Raw genomic sequence first — 10,010 nt, forward strand, 5'->3', positions numbered from 1 at the left:
ACACCCCATGTGGCCCTGGGCTATTTACCTGCTCAAATGTGTCACACCACAGCCATTCGCTCGAACAACGTCGCACTCAAGCCAATTTACATCAAAAACGTCGCACATGAGCAATTGGCCCCAAAGGAGACACGGACTATCGACCTGTGCAAGCCCGCGGGCGTCGAACGATGTCGACGGCGGCCAACGATGAACAGGAAATGAAGCGCGTAATCACGACTGCAGCCATGGCTACTACGGCGGTGCGCCGGAGGTGCTGGTCCTCGGAGTTCCAGGACGACCTCCTCATTGTCATCTATGGCATGGTAGCCTCCCCGCGCGGCCGAGCACGTTCCGCCACCGTCTGCCGGTCGTGGCGTGCCACCGGTCGCGCCGCTCCCGTGGCTGCTACTGTCGCCGCACGACGACAGCAGGTTAAAGCGCCTCCACTGCCCCGAGGACGGCACCGTCGTGGCCTTGAGCAAGCCTGTGGGGCTGGGGACATGGCTCGTCGGCGGGCACGACGGTGGCTGGGCCGTTTCGTTCACGTTGTCCTCCATCAGGATCGCGAACCTCTTCTCTGGCGCCGAGTGGATGCTTGCCAAGAAACAGACGACGATAGTCTGTGAGGGCCAGGCCCATGGTCACGTGGTCGCCTTCAAAGTTGTATTCTCCGAGCCGCCAACCTCAAACAGTTGTATCCTCGCTGCCATGACACTTAATTGCGGTGTCGCGCTCTGCAGACTCGGTTGCACGGACCGTGGGTGGACGGTACGAGGATGTCCAAGTGCAACACTTGTCGACATCACCTTCAGCAACGGCGAGCTCTATGGCTTATGCGATGGAGGGACACTCATCAAGTACAACATTGGTGCGAATGAAGACGACGGTGCACCCATGTTCATCGCCGAACATCAGCTAAGCCATGCAAAGGATCTACCGCACCCGTCATGGGACTACCACATAGATTATGCTGATTACATCTTCGATCTGCAGGGCAAGCTTGCGATGGCATCCCTTCGCACGTGGTTGCCAAACCTTGAGCCTTTCTTCAAGGTGTTCAAGCTCATTGACACCTGCAACGGTGAATCGGACGCACATTACGAGTACAAGTGGATGGAGCTGACAAGCTTGGGTGAGCACGCCTTGTTTTTGAGAAACAAATTCTCTAAGGTGGTTCACGTGCCAGCAAACATGCACGGAGGAGTCGAGAGGAATTGCATCTACTGCTCACGGCATTGTCGTTTAGGTCCGAATGATGCCGTCCTTGGTGGCAAGGCATTCTTGACAATCCCAAATGACATCGATGACCAGACATACTACAAGGAAGACGATATGAAGGAAGACGTAGCCGGGAGTGGCTTAAAGAGGATCAGGTCGGTAGGGTACCTCAACAAGGGTGGTGCATTTCCTGGCATGTGGATTATCCCTCCACATATATACTCCCTCCGTTCCAAATTACTCGTCGAGGTTTTAGTTCAAAATTTGAACTAAAACCACGACGAGTAATTTGGAACGGAGAGAGTAGTTGGCTAGACTTTATGATATTAGCACATTAAATTGTCCGTAAGAACATATAGGTATCCATGGGAGTAGAAGAAAAGAAGAAATGTCAGGCAAACAATAGAGATGTGTGCATTTTATAGACAATTGTCTGTAAGAACATATAGTTATCCATGGGAGTAGAAGAAAAGAAGAAATGTAAGGCAAACAATAGAGATGTGTGCATTTTATAGACATATTGCAGTCTTATAAATTGCTAACAAATAGTTTTCTTTTAGGCTGGTCGTAATGGTAGTATCATAACTAGTATCATGCATGCCAACTAGGCAATTTTGATGAGGTGTCACAGAATTAAATTAAGAAAGAGAGGGTTGAGTATCATATGATACAATGAAGTGCTACATGATACTAATATATGATGCAATGCATTAGGGAGGCAGTATCATACACTAGTATCATATGCATGATACTAGTATATGATACTCTCCATTACAACCAGCCTTACTATTGCGCCTGTGTTGTGCCTCACACTTTTTTTTTTTGAACCATGAGGAGAGCTGCATGTATTACATTAAAGATAGAGATGAAATACAACACGACTAGTACAACAATCTGCAAGTCCAGCAAATCAAAGCAACAAGCAACCGAAAAAACAGAACAAGATATGATGACTCCCGAACTCAACAAGACGATCAACACTACTATCAACTAAAGAAGAATCAGTCGTCCTGAGCTTGCCACTTCCCAGTCTCCCACTGCCTAGCCTTTGCGCTTTGATCTGATCGATGACACTTTGCAAAGCCGTGAATCGATTGTCAAACACCCTTCCGTTTCTCTCACGCCAAATTTTCCATATGATCAGACGCACTAACGAGTTTAGGGACTTCCTCTTATATCCTTGAATTGTTGACCTTGCACTCAGCCATCAATCCTTGAACGACCGTCCATCCTGTGAAAAGATGTCGAACATTTTCTTAGAATTATGGCAAAACAACATGCATTCTTATGAGTCAAGCCACGTTCCGCGAGGCGGTCATCAGTCCAAACATGACCTCTGACGACAAGCCATAAGAAGAGTTTAATTTTCAGCGGTGCACAAGACTTCCATATGCTGCAGGCTGTGTTGCACTTAATCGCAGCACAAAAATGTGCATTATAAACTGACCTGGCCGTGTATTCTCCTTTCGCATCCTATAACCAAGTCCACTTATCTTCTACAGTGGGAGAAAATTACATTACGGTTCAACAAATTTGGCGTGAGGGTACAATGTAATCAAAATGTTCAATCGGCTCCCCAAACTTAGGTTTTCAGCTTTAGACTTGGTCTAGATAACCCCAAAGGGTCCGCATCCGACCCGCTGGAAGCTGCTGTGGCCTCAGGTTTAGATTTTCGATAATTTCATTGCTATGGATTCTCACAACCACCCATGGCACGCTATCTAGTTTCATTGAGAAGCCACTGTCATCACTGTAGTCTAAGATCTGATTTTCATACTACGGGTGTCGGTGTCAAAACCGGCGGATCTCGGGTAGGGGGTCCTGAACTGTGCGTCTAGGCGGATGGTAACAGGAGACAAGGGACACGATGTTTTTACCCAGGTTCGGGCCCTCTCGATGGAGGTAAAACCCTACTCCTGTTTGATTAATATTGATGATATGGATAGTACAAGAGTGGATCTACCACGAGATCAGAGAGGCTAAACCCTAGAAGCTAGCCTATGGTATGATTGTTTTTCATCCTACGGACTAAAACTCTTCGGTTTATATAGACACCGGAGAGGGATAGGGTTACACAGAGTCGGTTACAATGGGAGGAGATCTTCATATCGTATCGCCAAGCTTGCCTTCCACGCCAAGGAAAGTCCCATCCGGACACGGGACGGAGTCCTCAATCTTGTATCTTCATAGTCCGGGAGTCCGGCCAAAGGTCATAGTCCGGCCATCCGGACACCCCCTAATCCAGGACTCCCTCAGTAGCCCCTGAACCAGGCTTCAATGACGACGAGTCCGGCGTGCAAGTTTTCTTCGGCATTGCAAGGCAGGTTCCTCCCCCGAATACTTCGTAGAAGATGTTGAACACCAGAATAGTGTCCGGCTCTGCAAAATAAGTTCCACATGCCACCATAGAGAGAATAACATTTGCACCAATCTAATCTGTTGACGTATTCCGCAGCGTGACATCACGCCACGGCCAGGCTTTTATTCATTTTACCGTTCCACCTTAGCGCGCTTAGCGAGGCGGTTTCCTTGGCACGTCTTGTCAAAGCAGAGATCGTGTCCCCTTATTCCAGGATTTTCATCAATACGGGCGTGGGTAACCCAACCGCGCCATTAACCGTGGCGCTTGGGAGATAAGCGAGTTTTATTAGGCCGGTGGGGGCTCGTAGTTTTGGCCGCCCATATAAGGGGATAAGAAGCCGCCCTTTCCATTCACGCCTTCTTCCTCCTTCGCTTATTCGTCCCTGCGCGCTCGAGCTCCAATGCCCAAGCCCGCACTTCCCACCTCAACCTTCTCTGATCATGTCCGGAGAGGGAGGTAGATGGATGGCCTCCTCCGTCACGGAGGGGCAAATCAAAAAGCTGAGGAAGGCCAGATACTTGTCTGACGACATCGCGCACCGGCTTCCAGATGTGGAGCAACTCATCCCCACCCCCAGGCCCCATGAGAGGGTCGTTTTTCTTCCCCATTTCCTCCGCGGACTGGGTTTTCCTCTTCACCCGTTTGTCCGGGGGCTCATGTTCTACTATGGCCTGGACTTCCACGATCTGGCTCCGAACTTCGTCCTCAACATCTCGGCGTTCATCGTCGTGTGCGAGGCCTTCCTCTGCATCCAGCCCCACTTCGGCTTATGGCTGAAGACCTTCAATGTCAAGCCGAAGGTAGTGGGCGGCCGCCAAACGGAGTGCGGAGGCGCCATGGTGGGCCGGATGGCCAACGTCCTATGGCTCGAAGGCTCCTTCGTGGAAACAATAAAGGGGTGGCAGTCGGGGTGGTTCTACATCACCGAGCCGCGCGATCCCAAATGGGCGGCGGTCCCCGAATTCCGATTCGGCTTCCCCACACGGCTCACCTCCTGGAAAGAGACAGGCCTAACGTGGGGGGATTTGGAAGAGCTGACCGGACTTCAAACCTGCATCCAAAAGCTGGTGAACAAGAACCTCAAGCTTGTCAACGTAATCCAGGTCATGCTTATCCGCCTTATCCTCACATGCCAACAACGGTCCTTCAAATTGTGGGAGTTCGATCCGGCACGGCACCAAACCTTGAGCGGGCTTTTCGACACTTCGTATGAAGATGCCTGGAAGGTGCTGTTTAAGGGTGCTGAGGCACCCACATCCGCTACCGAAGATCACGGATTTAGCTCGCGGCGCCAGGCCAGCGAGGTAAGCTACTCTACCCTTTACGGGATTCTCGTCTTTCATAGTCTGACCCCATGTGGGATCTAAACTCCCTCTCTTGTGACAGAACTGGTTGGAGACATCCGGGCAGATGAACTGTCCGGCTCCCTTACCATAAGACCCAGCAGACGCCCGATTGACAGGGCTGCTGGTTCCGGCACCCCACGTGGTGCCGGAGAAGAAGGCCAAGAAGAAGGCCACGAGGACCCGAAAGAGTTCCCGGCGCCTGGCGGTGTCGCATTCGCTCGACAACCCCGACGCACCCTCCGCCTCCGAAGACGAGGAGGTGGAAGAAGAAGAAGAAGAAGCCTCTCCCCCTCCAACGGGGGGAGGAAAGAAAAGAAAGGCCGCCCCAACTGGGGAGGCCGGAGGGTCCAAGAAGGGGAAGACCCTTCTGCCGGACTACGCCTCCGATGCCGAAGACGGCGGGGAGGAATGGCCATCCAGGGTCAAGCCCCTGGCAAAATCATAAGCATCCGGATATTCGAATAACTTATGGCGCTTCTCCGTTATTTGGCATTTTCTGACGCCGAATTTAATTATGCAGTCCGCCCAGAGCTCAGCTCGGCGATTCGTCGAGCGGCTCCCTGAATTCGTCGGACGTGAATAGCGCTTCGCTCCCGACGGCCTCCTCCCTGCTCCCTGCGGACGACGCCGAGGTGGAATCCCGAAAGGGGCTAAACCAGGAGGAGGTGGTCCTAGAGGTGCCGCAAGGCGATCTCCCGGACTCCAGGCCCGAAGGGGGTAAACCCCGGAGGGATCTGAGTCCGGCCCCGGGCCGGACACTGCTCCGGAACCATCAATGGTTCCAGAGTCCAATAGGCGGCGCCTTCATAAGAAGGGCAAGCCTACGACGCCGGCGACCCCCGTCCATCCGGAGGCACCGGACAATTTGCTAGAGGTGCTTAACGGCGCCTCCATCGACGAGGAACACCACATTGTTATGAGTGCGGTGATTCGGAAGGTTCAGTCCGCCAAGAGCGGGCTGACAGAAGCCTGTACAAGCCTGTTAACAGGCTTTGAGGTATGTGTTAAAAGACATATAAAAAATGTTACCGCATAGACAGTAGCCCCTGATGCTCAGTTCGGCGTTCGGAAAGAAAAGCCAAGCTGAGGATCTAAAAAGATATACGGGGGAGTTTAATAAAAATATGTCAATATGGGAATGCAGGCTGTGCTGCTGACCTCTGCCGCACTGACTGCGGAGGTCAATGCCTTGAAGGAGAATCTCGAGCGGTCCGAGAACGAGCTCGGCCGTGCCAAGAAGCAGCTCGAGGACAAGGAGGGTATGTAATACCGCATATAAATGTATATAGAAATACTTGGTTGCAAATAATGATAGGACCAACTTAAATGTTGTAGGGGCCACAGCCGAGGTGGTGACCCTGAAGGAGGCGGTCTCCAAGGCCGAAAACAGTGCGGCCCTGGAGCGCACCGAGCGAGAGAAGCAGGAGGCGCGGGTGGCGGAGGTGCGGCAAGAGCTCCAGGCTCTCGTAGAAAAACATGAGAGTTTGGAGCATGACTCGAAGACTCGAGAGTCCGAGCTCGCCCTGGCTCTTGAGAGTGCCAAAAACGCTAAGGCCGAAGCCCAGAAGGCCCTCCAGGAGATCGAGGCGATGAAGAAGATAGAGACGGGTAAGGCATTCTTTATGCAAAGCAAGAATATAAAAGTTAATTATCTGCTACTTACCCGAATCTGGAGCTCTCCAGGAGCGTTCGCCAATCTGCCCCGTAGTGTGTCTGATGCCGCCGCATACTACCGAGCCGAAGAGGGGAGCTCGATGGAGAAAGTGTTCTGGTCTTAGTATGCTGAGGCCGAACATCCGGTGCCCCTGAGCGATCAGCTGAAGCAGCTGGTCGAGCTCCACAAGGTGGCCGAACAGGCCATGAAGGGCCTCATAGCTCGGCTGTGGCCTGGAGAAGCCATGCCTGGGAGCTACTTCGGTCTGGTGCGGCGGCTGGTGGACGCGTGTCCGTGGATTGAGGTCGTCAAGCGCTCCGTTTGTATCGAAGGTGCCCGTCGGGCCCTTGCCCATGCTAAAGTGCACTGGGGCAAGCTGGACGCTGAGAAGCTTTTGACGGACGCGCCACCGCCGGGCAAGGAGTATCGCACGCCCGAGATATATTATAAGGGCATCCTGAAGGGTGCTCGCCGTATAGCGGACGAATGCTCCAAAGATGTAATTTTTGAGTAGACTCGCATCTGTTATCCTATACGCTGAAAACTTTGTTCATATGCGTTAAGCAACGCTTGTTAATTTAAAATATTACCTTCTGTGCGGCCGTTTATCAAATCTGAGAGATGCAAGTCGTCGGCTTCGACCCCCATGCCACGAGTGCTGGGGTGTTCGGGATAAACCTGAGCGCTCTTGTTCTCATTCTTGGGTCCATCTAGGGAGGCGCTCAGCACAACGAACCAGGCCATCGGACTTATAATGCTTTATCACTCTCACTTGGCCATATAATTTTATAATTTTAAATTTCGGCGAAGCCCCTAGTATTCGAAAGACCGAGTTCGGGGCGCTATCCACGCCTAGGCCGGATAAGTCCGTTTCCTCGCTCTAAGCGGCATAAGTCTTTAAGGACTCGAAAAACCTCGCGAACAGCGGCCGGTCTCTTGCACTATCATGACTGTCAGTTTTAGCTTTCTCCACTAAGGTGTTAACCCAGCTCAACTGGGGCACAATCGCAGTAGTTCTCCCAACGCTACCTTAGCCAACATTGCGGAACGTAAGGTACCAAAACATGGGAGCCGGGCAAACCCAACTATTGACCAAAGACATGATTCGGAGCTATAAGTTCGTGGTGCCGCACTCATGAGAGTGTTCGGTCTTCTCACACCATGTTATGGGGTGCTTAAGCCCCTGGTGTATTGGCCGTACCAAAGTGTACGGTTGCAGAATGTCATGACTGAACATATTTGTATATATAAAAAATAAATCAGTACAATAATAGATAAGAGCTATGTATTGTTTATTAAAAAAGGGCTGCTGCGAAAGCAGAACGATACAAGTAGTGCGATAAGCAAGAGATGGGTTTATTTGACATGTCCCCCTCCAGGGGCAAGCTGCGGAATTTTAAGTAAAACAGGTATTAAGCTCGTTATAGAGACCACCTGGACATTTGACGCGGCTTGTTTTCTCCTTGGCTGTTGCATCGTATGTTCGGCGAGTGTGTTGCCGGACAGGCCTTCCGAATAGTTGGGTCCTGAAAGTGTATAAAAAGGAAACGGTGGAATAGGGAGCCCCTTAGTGTGGTTGAGCCGCATTCTGGGCGTGCCGTAGTTGTGCCCCTCCCCTTATGCCCATGGTATCTCTAAGGCGAATTATGTACGCGTGGTACCGATATCACCGTCTGGCGAGGGCTGGGGTTGGGGCCGCACTGCTATGCTTGCTCGGAACGTGCCAGCCGGATTTGTTGTAGGTTACTTCGGGCTCGCTTGACATTGTCCGGACGTTTGACACCTGGGTTGAAGGATTGCCTTGAGAGGCTACTCTATACTTCCGCCGCCAGGGCCGCCGTGTGCTCCTCCGTTCGGAGAGAGCGTTCGGTGTTTCCATTTACCGTGATGACTCCGCGAGGTCCTGGCATCTTGAGCTTGAGGTATGCATAGTGCGGCACCGCATTGAATTTTGCAAATGCGGTTCGTCCGAGCAGGGCGTGATAGCCACTACGGAATGGGACTATGTCGAAGATTAGCTCTTCGCTTCGGAAATTATCCGGGGATCCGAAGACCACTTCGAGTGTAACCGAGCCTGTACAGCTGGCTTCTACACCTGGTATGACGCCTTTAAAGGTTGTCTTTATGGGTTTAATCCTTGAGGGATCGATACCCATTTTTCGCACTGTATCCTGATAAAGCAGGTTCAGGCTGCTGCCACCGTTCATTAGGACTCTGGTGAGGTGAAATCCGTTGATAATTGGGTCTAGGACCAATGCGGCGAATCCGCCGTGACGGATGCTAGTGGGGTGGTCCCTTCGATCAAAAGTGATCGGGCAGGAGGACCATGGGTTGAACTTTGGGGCGACTGGCTTCAACGCATAGACGTCCTTAAGAGCACGCTTCCGCTCCCTTTTGGGGATGTGGGTTGCATATATCATCTTCACCGTCCGCACTTGCGGGGGGAATCCCTTCTGTCCTCTATTGTTCGGTGGCCGGGGCTCCTCCTCGTCATCGCTACGCAGCCCCTTGTCTCTGGTTTCGGCACTTAATTTGCCTGCCTGCTTGAACACCCAACAATCCCTGTTGGTGTGGTTGGCTGGTTGTTCGGGGGTGCCATGTATCTGGCACGAGCGGTCGAGTATCCCGTCTAAGTTGGATGGGCCTGGAGGATTTCTTTTGAATGGCTTCTTCCGCTGACTGGGTTTAGAGCCTCTGAATCCGGCGTTGACTGCCGTATCCTCAGTATTGTCGCCGTTAATGCGGCGCTTGTGTTTGTTGCGACGTGACCGGCCATTGTTGTCCTTGATATCCGAATTACCAGGGCTCTTGGTTATGTTATTGCTACGAGCCAGCCAGCTGTCTTCGCCCGCGCAGAAGCGGGTCATGAGTGTCGTGAGGGCTGCCATAGATTTTGGCTTTTCCTGTCCTAGGTGTCGGGCAAGCCATTCGTCTCGGATGTTGTGCCTGAAGGCATCAAGGGCCTCGGCGTCCGGACAGTCGACTATTTGATTTTTCTTAGTTAGGAACCGTGTCCAGAATTGCCTGGCCGATTCCTCTGGCTGCTGGATTATGTGGCTTAGGTCATCGGCGTCTGGTGGTCGCACATAAGTGCCCTGTAAGTTGTCAAGGAATGCGGATTCCAGGTCCTCCCAACAACTAATTGACTCTGCTGGCAGGCTGTTAAGCCAATGTCGAGCTGGTCCTTTAAGCTTGAGAGGGAGGTATTTGATGGCATGTAGATCATCACCACGGGCCATGTGGATATGAAGGAGATAATCCTCGATCCAAACCGCAGGATCTGTTGTGCCATCGTATGATTTGATGTTCACGGGTTTAAAACCTTCGGAGATTTGATGATCCATTACTTCGTCTGTGAAGCATAGTGGGTGTGCGGCGCCCCTGTATTGGGCTATATCACGACGCAGCTCAGATGAGCTTGGTCTGTTGTATTCGTCCTGGCCGTACT

Source organism: Triticum aestivum, chromosome 5B, assembly GCF_018294505.1.
Source record: "Triticum aestivum cultivar Chinese Spring chromosome 5B, IWGSC CS RefSeq v2.1, whole genome shotgun sequence".
Lineage (NCBI taxonomy): Eukaryota > Viridiplantae > Streptophyta > Magnoliopsida > Poales > Poaceae > Triticum > Triticum aestivum.